Genomic DNA, 17772 nt, shown 5'->3' with positions numbered 1-17772 from the left:
ATGCAAAATAACACAAACATACACCAAGACATTCACACACACACACACACACACACCACATACACATACGCACCAACACATGAACTCACATATGCATAATATATATATACATACACACACACACACATACACACACGCACCAACACATGAACACACATATGCATATATTATATATATATATATATATATATATATATATATATACACACACATACTTATACATATATACATATAGACAGAAAGATAGATGAATTGAATTAGAGGTTATAAAAAACCGTCTAGATAGCTAAATAGATAGATAGATAGATAGATAGATAGATAGATAGATAGATAGATAGATAGATAGATAGATAGATAGATAGATAGATAGATAGATAGATAGATAGATAGATAAATAGATAGGTAGATAGATAGATAGATACTCTCTGCCTACACAACATCTTATTTTCATTTACGTTACTCCAATCACCAAGGAAAAACTCTGACACGCCAATATCTCTCTATAAAAACTCTGATGACGTTTAGTAATCTAAAAGTACAAAATAACTGTCAGCCTTTCAGCTGAAGAAATTGATAAATATTTAGTCTGCTAAAAACTATTACCTCCTCTCCCACCTCCTTCAATTTAATGCTAAATTGTTTTTATATATATAACTTCGCATAAAAACACGTTTATGTATGCATGTATGATATTATTGTAGCTTGATATATTTTAATTGTTTCTGTATGGAAAGCCATCCTCACCTTCCTACCCATTATATCTGAAGTACCCAAAAAATAATTGCATGCGTTTATCTGCTATTCAATATATTGACTTGACTGAGTATTTCCAATGTCTGCATTTTGAAATCGAAACAATGCTGCTACTCCTTCCTACTGCTCATGATGATGATGATGATGATAACAACAACAACAATAATGGTGATGATGATGATGATGATGATGATGATGAAATATAAACTAAAATCATGAAGTGAAAAGTCGCTTTTATCATTGAATATAGAGAATTAAACAAACCGGAAAATATATTTATGTCGTTTCTGTTTATTACAGTTCGTTTTCCGAAAGAAAGCTAATTGATAATATATTAAATACACGAAAGCGAACCAGATAAAATGCTTTGACAAATAACATATACAAAAGATTCCAGAAAGTGAAATAAATTATTTATTCCACTTTGTGAACATTTATCCGTACGCATAAGTGGACCGGGAGAATCTGAGAATTTTAATGGTTTTGTAGCAGTAAACAGTGAGTACAAACGGTTCATGAAGTGGAATAGATTGCTCCGTTGCGAGGAAGAATTCCAATGTCCCTGGCACAACCGCATCTTTAGATAGAGTGAAGTGATGAAATAGAAAAATGCAAGGGTGAAATTAGGAGTGATGAATACATTTAAAGACAACAGGAAGTAAGTATTAGCAGGAAGGTGAATGTTAAACTGAAGAGAAAAATCAACAAGATCACAGTCATAATTGCAAAAAAAAAAAAAAAAAAAAAAAAAAGGTGCGTGGAGAGCTTGCGTAATAACAGCTGTTCCATTTTCTTTCCCCGTTTATTTCTGTCGAAGATCGAAGCCTTGAAACATCAAAGATTGTTCCATTTTTCTTGAGCGTCAAACTTATACACCTTGTTTGTTTTTCCCTTGTCTGTTCCTGTCTTTTGTTTTTTGTACATTTACATCACACACACACACACGCACACACACACAACACACATACATACATACATACATACATACATACATACATACATACATACATACATACATACACACACACACACACACACACACACACACATATATATATATAAATATATGAATTAGAAAAAAACACCTTTTATCAACTCAACAATGAAAAAATTAAATTATACCATACAGAAAAAAATTACATCCTATAGAAAATTAAATAAGTCTTGGGGTCCATTTGCTCGACTAAAGGCGGTGTTCCAGCATGGCCACAGTCAAATGACTGAAACAAATAAAAGAGTAATGGAGTAATTATAAATAAGGGCAGAAGAAAAAATTCTATGCCAATATGTGAGATACAGACTTTAAATAATCAATTACTACAATATACATCACTATATATATATGTGTGTGTATGTGTGTTGTATGTATGTGTGTATGTATGGTGTATGTATATAATATATATATATATATATATATATAATAATATATATAATACAATATATATATAGATATAGATATACATGTCTATAGTTTATATCCATTTAAAAGAAGAAAAGAAAAATATAGAGATTAGGAAGTTAATAATTGTTTATTATTAACAGTAAATTGGTCATCTTCGCTTCTTACAATCGTTTCAATTAATACTCAATAATTTAATTACTAATTTGTATATTAAATTTACATTTATGTGACATGAGTATAATTTCATCAGAGGATAAACATGTACTTTGGATGTTGTTATATGTGGGCTTGTCAATTCATTTCAGCCCGCATATAACATCTCAAGGTACATCTTTTTTTCCTCTGATGAAAGTATACTCAGGTCACATAAATGTAAATTTAATGCATAAATTTGTAGCTAAATTACTGAGTATTAATTGAAATGGCTGTAAGAAGCGAAGATGACCAATTTCTTGTTAATAATAAACAATTATCAACGGCGTAATCTCCGTTTTCTTTTCTTCTTCTAAATGGAGATAAACTATATGCTTTATATACACCTACTGTTTTAAGGATAGTCATTCACTCGAAATACTAAGTATTGAATCAGTTTTGTTTTGGATGAAACCATCTCTTCATGAGGTTAACACATCTTCTAATTAAATGTTATATATATTTATATATTCAAATATAATTAAATGTTATAAATATCTATATATTCAAATATAATTAAAGGATAAAATCATTAAAAATTTCATCAGCTGCCAGCATATAAAATAGACCTAACTAGGTAAATTCATTTATAGAGATTTATAATAGTATAAAATGCAATTATAAGGACACAGATGCTTGTGTGTCTATATACTGAAGATAAACGCTAAATCCGTCCAACACCTCTATAAATCATCACTTTATAATTTATTCATATTGAAAGCGAGGAAGCAGACTGACAAAAGTTGAAAAATAATTCAGGTAGTTTTGGTTTGACCAGTTTCTGGATTAGGTCGATAACTTGTCCTCCATCAGCAAAATATACTGAGCGAAATAAATGAAATATTTATACACATAGGCGTAGGAGTGGCTGTGTGGTAAGAAGCTTGCTTACGAACCACATGGTTCCGGGTTCAGTCCCACTGCGTGAAACTTTGGGCGAGTGTCTTCTACTATAGCCTCGGTCCGACCAAAGCCTTGTGAGTGGATTTGGTAGACGGAAACTGAAAGAAGCCCGTCGTACATATGTATATTTATTTATGTATATGTGTGTGTATACGTTTGTGTGTCTGTGTTTGCCCCCCCCCATCAACATCGCTTGACAACCAATGTTGGAGTGTTTACGTCCTCGTAACTTAGCGGTTCGGCAAAAGAGACACATAGATTAAGTACTAGGCTTCCAAAGAATAAGTCCTGGGGTAGATTTGTTCGACTAAAGGCGGTGCTCCAGCATGGCTGCAGTCAAATGACTAAAAAGAATAAAAGAATAAAAGTGTAAAAGACACCCACAGAAAAGCACAAGCAAAAGCGTTTGCGCATGTCACAAATATAGAGGCATCGAATTTCGTAGTCCACCTCAGCACGTGTATTTGGTCAATATAGTACGGAAGTGAATGGAATATATTTAAATGTAATTAAAGGATAAAAATGATAAAAAATTTTATCAGTGGCCAGCAAATGAGGTAGACCTAATTAGGTAAATTCATATATAGAAATTTATAATAGTATAAAATACAATTGTAATTAAAGGTACAAAGGCTTCTGTGCCTATATGCTGAAGATAGACGCTAAATTCGTACAACTACTCTACTCATGTATATATGTATATATATATATGTATATAGATTTACTTCTAATATAGGATAAAAACCCACATTAATTCAGTTCTGCGGACGCTTAATTAGAATGTTGCAGGAAGGAACCGCACGACGGATTTCTCAAACTGAGGTAACGAGCAAGAAACCTAGGGCTAGACAAAGAACGAGATGCTTGGATAATATCCATAGTCTCACTTGGTCACGCTTGAGTATCCAACTGGAGAGTATAATGACGGTTGCTTATACTAGGACCCTATGGAAGAAGCGCCTGAGTGCCCCACCCCCGACGCCACTCCCAGTAATAGCGGACACAAAAACTGTCTATTTGGCTGAACATACATACAGACATTTATGTATGTTTCTCCATATATAATTAATGGATAGGATCATAATTTATGAGATGTGTTATTTGTTTGTACAAAATAATTAAATTGAATTTATCATTTAATGATTATTTTAATTGTTCAATTAATTGTTTTTCTTTCCATTTCTGATATATAAATACACACACACACACACCACACACACACACATACATACAATATATATATATATATACATACAGGTGCATATATATATGTATATATGAATGTATATATATATATGTAAATATATGTATATAATATATATGTATATAATAATATATGTATATATATATATATATGTGTGGTATATATGCACATATATATAATATATATATATATATATATATATATATATTATATATATATATGCATATATATGTGTGTATATGTATATATGATAAATTACTTGGGGATGGCTGCGTGGCGTTCAATCGAATAATGATATAAATAATATATATGGATAAAGGACGTCACCAACTGTAAACAACATGAAATACGAAAACAAGCGAGTTAAATATGCAAACAACGAGAACAAGTAATAGAAAACAGCACAACACAAAGAACGACCCTTCATCAGTTTTGGGCTGTCTATGTACTCCTCATTTCGAGCATTCAACGACAATATGAGTCTTCGAATATAGTAGCTCCCATAACTTCCAAAATAAATTTGGGATTTTTTGGAGGGTTAAAGTTGAGAACAAAAACAGGACAGTGGAAAGAGACAAGGGAATCGAACGAAAGCGAACATGGGGCGTCGTTAGACGAGAACGAGGGGAAAGATATTGAACCCTGGAAGAAATATCTTCTTTGAAAAGAGAAAAGATAGAAATCTCTAATTCCCTTTTTCTCCCATTCACCGTTTTCTACCTGTCTCTCTTTCTCCCCCCCCTCTTTCCATTTTTCTATCTCTCATTCTTCACATGTGGCCATCTTTCTTTTTCTGCACGGACGTTCTAAGGACTGGATGTCTTCTACCTCTGTCTTCTATCACATACGTGTGTGTGTGTGTGTGTGAGAGAGAGAGAGAGACTGTGTGTGTATGTGTATATGAGTTGGTGTGTATGTATGTGTCACACGGTGCAATATCAGTATGATACTTAAATATCGGTATAATTAAAAGTCTTTCATTTCTTTCAGATCCACTTTGGCAGATGAAATACGAACAGAAGAAATAAAAAGACAAGCTCTCGTTGTTGTCATACGTACAGTACACAACAATTGAAGAATTGCCAACTTTCTAAATGCTGCAAGTTGTTTCGTACACAAAGTTCAGTTGGAATTGGAAGTCTCTGGTGGGATTGTTTTCACTGCATCAAAGAGACAAAAATTTTCTCGACGTTCTGATTCTCTGGCGATACTATACTTTATGCACAGTTTCAAAACATTATTGATGATGATCTTGGAAAAACCAACGACAACCATCGCCAAAGAACTTGGACAAAACTATCAGAACTTCATTGCACGAAAACATTCGATACAAATACTATGCACTGGGAAACGGCCAATTCGTGTCTACAAACCGTTTGATCATTGCTACGTGGTTACTTAACAAGGTGGAAATCTCTCACGAACATAATATGATTTAGTTCTCTAACGGGAAAAACTTTGAATTAGACCAATATTCGGAATTTCTCGTGGCTCTTTAAACAATTCCTTACCGAAATTACCAGTGTAGAAGCTGAATCATTTACTTCATCCACTTGTTTCATTCATATTCATCTCCTTAGCCATATCACAGTGACATCAACTCCATCTTTGTCACCGATTTCTCAGGATTTACAAAGGCCCAAATGTACTTCCGCTTTATTTAGGTCTGGCAAGCATATATATATATATATATATATATATATAGAACCACATATATAACCAAAATGTAACCACATGTGAATCGTTGGCGATTTTCTTCATCCGTCTTCCCATCTATTGGACTTTCGTTGTTTTTCGAAGAAGAGCGTCTGCTCGAAACGTTAAAAAACCTCCTCTTTCCTTTCCTGAGCGTTTGCTATTACTTTATATGTGCCACGTCCTTGCGTTGTTGTTATTTTTGTTTGTTCTTCTTGTTGGGTTTTACTATATACATACCACACACACACCACACACATATATATATATATATATACATACATAGATATAATATACATATATTATACATATACATACATACATACATACATATAATATATTATATATATATATATATATATATATGAATACAGAAATTGGTACGTCTATATAATCTTTTATTTGTATTGTTAATAACGCAGCATGTTTGGTTTAAGTACGACCGTGTTTCTGCCGCATAGAAAGCTGCCGCTTGCATTTGCATCCTTCTATTTCCACTCATGCAACTTTATTCAAGGTTTCTCTGCTGATGTGGTTCGATGCGACCTGAGTGTATTTACTCGTGGCTAACGTATTTTCCTACATTACTATGGTTTTTGTGAGAATAAAAAAGTGGAGATGAGATTTAGAAACTTCACAGGGTTATAAATTTTCTGAACGGTTGACCTAAATTCTGACTTAGGCTTGAGTTCGAAATGAGACTTCTGGATCCTTAAGTAGGTGAAAGTGTATTTCTAATTGGATTATGATTGTTTTTAGCTTTTTCGATGTTTTGTAAAACAGATCGGTGCTAAATGAAATTAAATCAAATCAAATTAAATTCTATTAGGTTAAATTAGATATGTGCGATACGAAGAACTTATAAAGACAATTTTAGAATTTCACCGTGTAATCGAGTTTTAAATTATATGCTGTTTCTACGTCCTATATGCATTCTTATGATTTCTACAAACGATATTTTAATTTAATAAGAATATGTATTGTTACTTGACTAGATATATAAATTAAAACAGATTAGGAGATCGAAAATCCACCTGACGAATGTCATTGAAGACATGAAACGATTGTAGTGGCGGTTTATTTCTTTATATTAAAAAAAATTTTTATGTATTGATTAAGTCTTTCCTTGTTTGTTTTGCAAAATAGTGGTTTTGTCTCTAATTAATATTATATAATATTTTACTATAAAATTGGATTTAATCCTAAATCTGATTTTTTCCCTGTAAATTTGGATTTATTCCCTAATATTTATATATATATATATATATATGAATATATTGTCGTCTAAATTACGCAAAAATGAAAATAACACTGACTTCTCATTTTAACAGTTATATTTACAAAAATTACATAGAAATATTTTGAAATACTAAAGAATATATTTATTCAATAAAATCGCCATTGGCTTCAGCCACGTCCTCTTTTTCTCACAGACAGTGCCCAACTGACCCTGCTATACAGTGTAGCTGACAAAATTAAAGATAACAAAATGCATGCGCAAAATAAAAAATATATAAAATGGTGATAATTAACCCATCGCACTTCGCACCGTGTATTTGTGTGTGTGTGTGTGTGTGTTGTAAGAAGCTTGCTTCCGGGTTCAGTCTCACTGTGTGGCACATTAGGCATAAATGTTAATGTGTGTGTCTTTGCACCTGTGTTTCTTCCTCCACCACCGATTGACAACAGCTGTTGGTTTGTCGACTAAAACCCCACAAACGTTCGGTTTGCTTTTGAACCACATGGTTCCGGGTTCATCCCCATTGCGTGTCACTTTGGGTGCCTTGTGACTCGATTTGTTAAACAGAAACTGAAAGAAACCTATCTTTCTCTCTATCTATCTATTTATCTATCTATCTATCTATCTATCTATCTATCTATCTATCTATCTATCTATCTATCTATCTATCTATCTATCTATCTATCTATCTATCTAAGAAGTGCCCCAGCATGGTCGTAGTCAAATGACTGAGACGAGTAAAAGATTAAAAAAATGTTTAGTTCCTATCTTCCTCTATCTTTTTCTCTGTCTCTGTCAGTTTCTCTCTCTCTCTCTCTCTCTATATATATATATATATTAATATATATATATATAATAGAGAGAGAGAGAGGAGAGAGAGAAAGAGAAACTGACAGAGACAGAGAAAAAGATAAGATAGAGGAAGATAGGAACTAAACACACACATATATATATATATATATATGTATACATATGTATATATATATGTACATATATATATACACACATATATACATGCATATATATATATATGGATATACACATATATGCATATACATACATATGTACACACTGACACACACACACACATACATACTTGCATATATATATATATGACCATCAGACTGTGAAATTTATGAACAGTAGGTTGGCTTATAACTCTTTATACACGGTGCATTGATAATTACTGAGGAACTCATAAAACAAATATTTCAAGCTGATATGCACAGATCGATATTACTTTTCCAAATAAGATTCAGCCGGATGAAAACGACTGACCGTTGACGAAAAACGATTTGAGCATAATAAAAAAAAAAAAGAAAAGAAACGAGTCGAATTAAAAATTGAATAAATTGTCTTGAAAATAGGCGTAGATATTACACTAATTAGAAAACATGTAATAGAGAGCAAAAATAATTATTACAGAAGGGTGTAGGGATAGAAAAGGGAAGAAAACGGATACAGTGCTCTTCCAAATAAAACAGACGAATTCCAATTATAAATATGTGTATGTGTGTGTAGGTGGCTGTGCTTGCGTGCACGTTTATGTATGATGTATCCATCTATGTATCTCCCTGTATATATATATATATATATATATATATATATATATATATATATTATATTATATTAAATTAGAGATAAAACCACTATTATGCAAATCAAACAATGAAAAACATAAGCCAATACATATAATTAATTAATTATATTATTTTTAATATATATCAAAAGTATTAAAAGTTTAATAAAAGATAAAGAGTAAATATATATATATATATATTATATATTATACATATATATACTACATGTGTGGGAAATCTGTCTATGGGTGTGTTTGTGGAGTTGTTCGCTAACTCCTCCTACATCGTTCTATCGATTTTGATGAAACTTGGCACGTGAGTAGAACTCATGTCTGGAAACCTCATGGTATACTCAGATTGTTGGAGAAAATCGATAATAGGATCTCTGGAACGGATCCTTATATATATATATATATATCTAATATATTTTATTTTAAAAACCAAGGGAAATAACCCATTCGCCACTGGAAGGGTTCCTTATATATAGCCAAGGGAAATAACCCTTTCATTTTCCAAAATTATTTCGTAAAAATGAAATTGAGTATGCTCATTTCTTAGTACTTGAGCTGTTAGAGTTATTTTCGCAATTTATCAAGTACAACCCTTAAACAAGTAAATAGTATTTTCCCAAACGATAGATCCACTTATTTCGATTAGTGACTTATTCACGAATATAGCAACACTACCAACCCATGAGGCTGATATTCTCTGGGATCTCACAAAAACTCTTTTTAGAGTTATTTACTTTGAATTGTTATTATTTCATATCTGATTAAGCCGTTATTACGCAACATGCTTCATGATTTTAGTATACATACATTATTAGTATTTGCCCCTATAGTCTATATACTCTGGGAACGCATTAAAGCCCTTTTCGGGGCTACTTTATTTGAGTTCTTACTCGGGTAACTAATTTCATGTTTTACATTACTAACTTCACAATTTGGGTATTCATAACTTATTGGGAATTCCTAAAAACAAGATCCTGTGTAAGTTAGGTATTCTCTGTAAATGCACAAAAACGGTTTTAAGAGCCACATACTTTGTATTGTTGATATTGGATTAGCGAAACCATTATGAGAATGGAATCAAGGGATAAGCCCCGCTTCCCCGTCCACTTAATGTTCGCTTATCTCCAGAAAATTAACCTATCTTTTTCCTTAACGCCATATTAATTTTATAGAATTCTTGAATTTTAAGATTATCTCCCCTTCTCAAGAGGCGCTGATCTTAATTGACATTTTGTAGTTTTGATACATCGAGGGGCAGAGATAAAGTAGATTATCAAAAATTTATGTTGTATGATATTTGAACTCTTGAAGCAAAAACTACTGAAAAAACAAACAAACAAAAAACATAAAACAAAAACAAAATAAGAACAGGCGGAACCAAATATTATTTTCACGGGAAATTAGTCTAATATAACAGTTTATACTGCAATTTGTCAGTGTGTGTGTGTGTGTGTGAGGATTTGTGATGAGTGTATTTCTGTGCAAGGGTGTGGTGAGGGTAGTGGTGTCGTGTGCGTGCAAGATAGATAGATAGATAGATGGAGATAGATAGATAGATAGATAGATAGATAGATAGATAGATAGATAGATAGATAGATATAGAGAGAGAGAGTGTAAGTGTGCCTTTTTTCGATTTTATCGATTTATTTGCATTCTCATTTTAACTTAATGGACTGAGATGATCTATCGATGCCATCAATCCATTTACGATCAACCAACATATTTTTCCTTGACACCTACACTTCGTTTGTTTAATAGTTCTTCTTCCTCTTTTTCTTCTTCCTTTTCTTCTTCTTCTTCTTCTTCTTCTTCTTCTTCTTCTCCTATTCTTCTTCTTCCTCCTATTCTTCTTCTTCTCTTCTTCTTCTTCTTCTTCTTCTTCTTCTTCTTCTTCTTCTTCTTCTTCTTCTTTCGCCTCTCCTTTAAATTGATTAATGTGAGAAGATGCGTTGGCAGGTTAGGATGGCTGGTTAATGTTTTGTTAGTGACACGATAGCAACAGGAACCACAGCAAACGAGAACGACAACAACAACAAATACTACTAAAGTTAATCCAAACAAGAAAGCACAAAAAAACACAACAATGCGAGGACGTGGAACAAATATAGTATTATTGGACGCTCAGGAAAGAAGGAAAGAAGGAGAGTTTAACGTTTCGAGCGGATCTCTTCGTCGGAAACATAGGAGAAGGAAAGATCCAGAGAAGGGAAGACAGAGGAAAAGAAATCGCCAACGGTACACACGCGGTCACGTGTAAACCCTATATTTGGAAGGACTCATTTTTAAAAATATGGCTACTACTACTACTACTACTACTACTACTACTGCTGCTGCTTGCTGCTTCTGCTGCTACTACTACTGCTACTGCTACTACTACTACTACTACTACTACGACTACTACTACTACTGCTGCTGCTACTACTACTACTCTACTACTACTACTACTACTACCACTGCTATTGCTACTACTACTACTACTACTATACTACTACTACTGCTATTACTACTACTACTACTACCACTACTACTACTACTACTGCTACCACTACTACTACTACTACTACTACTACTAAAGATTAATTAGCAAAGCCTCAGAGATAACAGCGAAAGTAAAATCAGTAACACCACTACGACCACAATGACAACGTCGACGACGACCACCACCACTACCACCACCACCACCACTACCAACAACAACAACACCAGTAGAGGCGCAATGGCCCAGTGGTTAGGGTAGCGGACTCGCGGTCGTAACTACGCGGTTTCGATTCCCAGACCGGGCATTGTGAGTGTTTATTGAACAAAACCACCTAACCTCCACGAAGCTCCGGCGGGGGGAGGGTGGTGAACCCCGCTGTACTCTTTCACCGCAACTTTCTCTCACTCTTTCTTTCTACTTCTGTCACAAAGCAGAGGAACCATGGTGTAACCCACTATGGTGTGGTAAAACTTTCAGACCCTAGTCTAGATTCCGAATCCTCTGTACCCCAGGACGGTTCAGGATGTTTGCTGTGGCCCAGCTTTTATACCAAGACAAAAGAATGTACATGATAACACTTCCAATCAGTTAAGATGAGAAGCCATAAGAGCCACTGTCTTGTACTGCATCAGGGCATATTGTTATTATTAATATTATTATTACTATTATTATTGTTGTTGTTGTTGTTGTTGTGTTCTTCTTCTTCTTCTTCTTCTTCTTCTTATTATTATTATTATGATTATTATTATTATTATTACTATTATTATTATTATTATTATTATTAATATTATTATTATTGTTTAGTATTATTATTATTTTAGTATCGTGCTTTCACTTCACTACCGAGCGCAGCTCTGTGTGCCTTGGGTATGTGCTGTGATTTGTTGTGATGCTCGGATGGTTACTGTATTGAGAGTGCTTTACGTAGGATGTGTGCTGTGCTGTTTTCTGTATGTTATATATATTTGTAAGTCCTGGTGTTTTTGGTATATATTTGTCTGAATATTTTTTATCATACCTAATGCGCCCTCTATGATAGGAATTGTTTCTGTTTTTAGATTGCACATTCGAGTTACCTCTATTTCCCTTATTATTATTATTATTATTATTATTATTATTATTATTATTATTATTATTATTATTATAAAATGATGATGATGATGATGATGAAGTAGAAGTAGAGACGAAGCAGAGGGAAAGTAAATCCAAATTAGAAAGGAAAAGAATAAGAAGATAATGAACACGTTGAAAGGAGTTGCAGAGGAAATCCAAATGACAAAACTCTAAATAATACCCGAATGGAACAATGCCAGCTGGAAACGGTGGGCGTAGCCAGAAGAACCAAAATGGCGCGTGTAACATATGGAATGGTATCTGTTTCGGAAACGGCCATTGTCTCTGTAAGGTCACATCGTGGCCAAGTAATAATGACGGAATTCTGTAGTGTCAGCTTATTTCTTGGTGAAAATGGTAAATGGCGACGAGAACTGCTGGAGTTTATGATTCGATAATTCTCAATTCTAATATGTGCATGGTATCTGTGTAGTTATCGACGCACGAACACGCATGCGCGCATACATAGACCTATACACTCGCTTTTATACATAGAAATCATGTCTAGCTTCTGCTAAAATGCTTGTGTCTCGTTTTAAATATTATGTTGTTTGTGTCTGTGTGTCGCTTTAACATACGTAGGTGCGTACATACGTATGTTTGCATGTATGTATGTATGTATGTATGAATGTATGTATGTATGTGTGTATGTATGTGTGTATGTGTGTATATACGTTCGCACGTCTGTATGTATGTACGTGTGTGATTGTGCATACGTCTGTATGTATGTATGTACGCGTGTGTGTGTGTGTGCATACGTCTGTATGTATGTATGTACGTGTGTGTGTGTGTGCATACAGTTAGATGTGTAGGTGGCTGAAGAGCTAAATGGATATGTATGCAGCTAATTTGATATTTAGTTATGTACAGTCAACATTCAGACGTTCGCACGTATGTATGTATATATGTATGTATGTATGTATGTATGTATGTATGTATGTATGTATGTATGTATGTATGCATGTATATAGTATGTATGTATGTATGTATGTATGTATGTATGTATATATGTATATATGTATGTATGTATGTATGAGTATTTATCTCCTAGGGGTCTGGTCCAAATCACGCGTAACTTTGATTAGTGCATTGTTGGTATACTCTAGGGTGTCCGAGAAGTCGTAATCCCCTTTGTGTATTATAATCCAATTAATAATAACAGACGATGGATAACTGTCAGGTCGTCATAGCGGTTTCTTACGTAACTTTTTATTAGAAGAATGAGAACATTACATCATTATAAAAGACCGTAATATCAGATGAGAAGGAATTTTACGAAATAAAAGAATATCCCAAGAATACAGCAGGGATATGTCTGTCGAGACGAACTATAAATGGGAGAATGAGTAACTATTTTGGCAGTTAAACAACTAATTTTGCGGGTGAGAAGAAGCCTGCTAGACTAGATCAATTAATTTTCTTCTACAACCCACTTCAATCTACCCATGATCTATTCTAGCAGACTCATTCTCACTCGAGTCAGTGACCTTAAATACCAAATTACACACTTCAAGGAACTACACGGTTAACCTAAACTGCCAACATAGTTGCTCATTCTCACATTCATAGCTGGCCTCGATAGACTTATCCCAGATGTATTCCTGGGTATTCTTTTATTTAGTAAATTTACTTCTTATCTGTTGACTACTGTCCTTTATAATGATGTAATGTTCTCATTCTGCTATTAAAACTTACGTGAGAAACAGCTGTTATGAGCTGACAATTGTCCTTCGTATGTTTTTAATTCGATATATATATATATATGCGTGTGTGTGTGTCTCTGTATGTGTCTGTGTTTGTGTCTGAGTATTGTAATGTGATTGCTCCGTGTTATTACTCTGTGTAGTCTGAGTGCTGCTATAAAATTCACGCGCTCTCTTGTAAATGTAGATGCAAAAACATTTACACTCTCACAAGTTTAGTTATAGCTACCTGGCTACCCCTAGCCACCAACAGAGTTCTCTCTCTCTCTCTCTCCCTCTCTCCACACACACTTACGCGCACAGTCACACGCACATATCTATATATGTGTGTGTATATATAGTTATATATATATATACATATACATACGTATATATATGTATATAAATATATATGCATATTTATATATATATATATATATATATATATATGTTTATATATGTGTATATGTATATATCTATCTATATATGTATATATACAAATATCTATATATCTCTATCTCTATATACATCCATATACATCCATATACACACCTATATATACGTATATATATACATATACGTATATATATGTTTATACGTATACATACATACATATATATATGCACATACACACACACACACACACACACACACATAGGTACATATATACATAAACAGTACGAGCTCAAACAGACAAAGACGCACACACACACGTTATCATATATGATTCCTTTGCAGACCGTGAAACTGTGAAAAAGGGCAGCGGTGGTGGGGGACGCAATAAAATGAGAGAAAAAAAGTAAAGAAAAGATGAAAAGAGAAGAGGTATGTTGTTTTTGCTATATTATTAATATTGTAAAGTAAAATGAATTTCGCTGAAAGCAAAATGTAATTCATGAAAATTCAGCAGGAGAATTGAAGTACTTTTGACAAATCCTTTTAAGAACTCGCAGATTATATACATTGAGGACAGAACTAACGTCAGCATCTCATAAATTTGGCATTTTATGAACAGAATAATGTCTTGTGGGTCAATATGATTCAACAACGCAATCAATAAGGATAAAAGTAATGATAAAGGGATAAGGGAACAAACGAACCTGAGTTGCACTCAATACATTTAGCAGGAGTTGCATATATTAACTTTCATCTTTTATCCTTTGCTGGTTTCAGTCTGTTGTTTAGATTGCGGCTTTGCTGGGGCACTGCCTTCAAGAAATTCAGTCCAACTAATCGATCCCAATAATAATTTTCTTTTCAATCCGGTTACTTATTCTATCGGTGTCTTTTACAGAGCTGCCCGTTTACAGAGACGTAAACACACCAACACCGGTTGTTATGCACTTGTGGGGGGGGGGGCAAATATAGTCACAAAGACACACACACACACACACACACACGCACTCATACACATACACACGACGGGCTTCTTTCAGTTTCCGTCTACCAAATCTATTCATAAGGCTTTGGTCGAGCCAAGGCTATAGTAGAAGACACCTGCCCAAGTTGCCACACAGTGGAATTGAACCTGGAACCATGTGGTTGGGAAGCAAACGTCTTCCCACACAACTACCTCAATACATGTGAATATATATATATATAATATATGTGTGTGTGTGTGTGTGTGTGGTGGTGTGTGTGTGTGTATAAATATAAATAAGATATAGAAACCCTGCAGACACAACGATCTTCTGGAAAAAGTGTTATCTCTCTCTCTTTCTCTCTCTCTCTCTCTCTCTCGCTATATATATATATATATATATATATATATAAATCATGGATACATATACATACGTATATACAAATGCATATATGTATATGTGTGTGTGTGTGTGTGAGTGCGTATGTATATCTATAGATATAGACGTATATATATGTTCACAAACACACACACACACACACACACACACATATATATATATATACACGTATATATACATGTATATATATAAATATATATATAATATATACATATACACATACATTCATACATACACATTCATATATACATTCATACATACACACACACATATACATGTGTGTTCGCACATGCATTCAACCAATCGCATAGTCAATCGGCATCATGTGAATTTACGATAAGGTTAATTATTTCATGCAACCTTGTGTTAAGAGGGTGATAAATAAAGCTTAAGGCGATTATGCATTAATTGTCGAGCAGTATATTTGGTTTCGCTGTGCGTTGCATAGACTTCTGAAAGAGTTAATGAAGGATTTGGATTGTATTGTCTTGATGTGCCTTCAGCATGCGTGAATTGTTTTAGAAAGACTTCGAAACACCACTGATTGTGCTTTTATAATAGCCATTTGTTTTATTTTACAACTCAGCGTGTAAGTTATTGTAATACTTAATCATCGTCTGCACCTTTACATTTAATATTTATAGCAGACGATAATAAACAACGGAAGAAAAATAACCAACAAATAAACGAATAGGAAGTACCACGAAAATATGGTCAATACAAACTGGAAGGGAGAATAGGAGAAGAAATGAATAAAAACATGAGAGAAGGAAGGTTTGTTTTAACTCCCATGATTCAATTTCGTTCTTAGATTTTTCATTCATTTTGTTTCTTTCCGCTATTTTCATTTTCTCTCTTGTCAAAGTTGTGTGATCTACGTCACTCTAGCGTCCAGTAAATGACAGAAAATGGAGGTAAAATGGAGGTAATGTTGGACGCAGACGTCTAACAGTCTGTACTTTATGTCTTTTTAATCGTAACATAAAACGCAATATCAAAGGCATTTGTCATTTCTATTGTGCAAGAGAATATATTTTCGATTTCATATCAAATACACGATTGGTCAGGAGGGGAGGGGAGGGGAATGAGTAGCAGATGATGGGACACAACTGGAATGAGAAGGATTTTAAGCGTAAAAGAATGGAGCAGCAATTTATGTATTTGCAGTTGACAATGATGTACGTCAAGTGTTCCTTCTCTCACGTTCATTCGCTTTCCTTCTCTCTTTCTTTCTTCCTTTATTAATTTCCCTCTTTTTCTGGGTTTCTCCTTTCAGCAGAACTTGTAACGTATATGTACATGTATATGTATATGTGCAAGTATGTGAGTGTTTGTGTGTGTGTGTGTGTGTGTGTGTGTGTGTGTGTGTATTTTCAAACTTTGGGTCAGAAGTAGCCCTAATAAGCTAAACATTATCTATATCACACACTTAATGCATGTGTATTGTTTAAACACTTTTCGGTTGCAGTATTTCGTTCAGTGAAAGTCCCTTTAAAGGCGTGCAGGTTAAAAGAATATCTCGTAACCAGGCGAAACGAATCGCACCAGAGATGAACGAGAACGAAAGATGTCTGACTGGTATGCATGGCCAACTGCTGGGCTTCCATAAACAACTTTTGCCTAGACTTGTGCTTCAGAGGGGAACTTTCTAGGTGCAATCTCATGGTCATTCATAACCGAAAGGGATCTCTACCCGTTTATATTACCGTGCTCACCGTGACCGACCAGGCTATCAGATGTTGCTACACATCGCTGGTC

This window comes from Octopus sinensis, linkage group LG22 (assembly GCF_006345805.1).
Source record: "Octopus sinensis linkage group LG22, ASM634580v1, whole genome shotgun sequence".
NCBI lineage: Eukaryota > Metazoa > Mollusca > Cephalopoda > Octopoda > Octopodidae > Octopus > Octopus sinensis.
Note: the sequence above shows the minus strand (reverse complement) of the source record.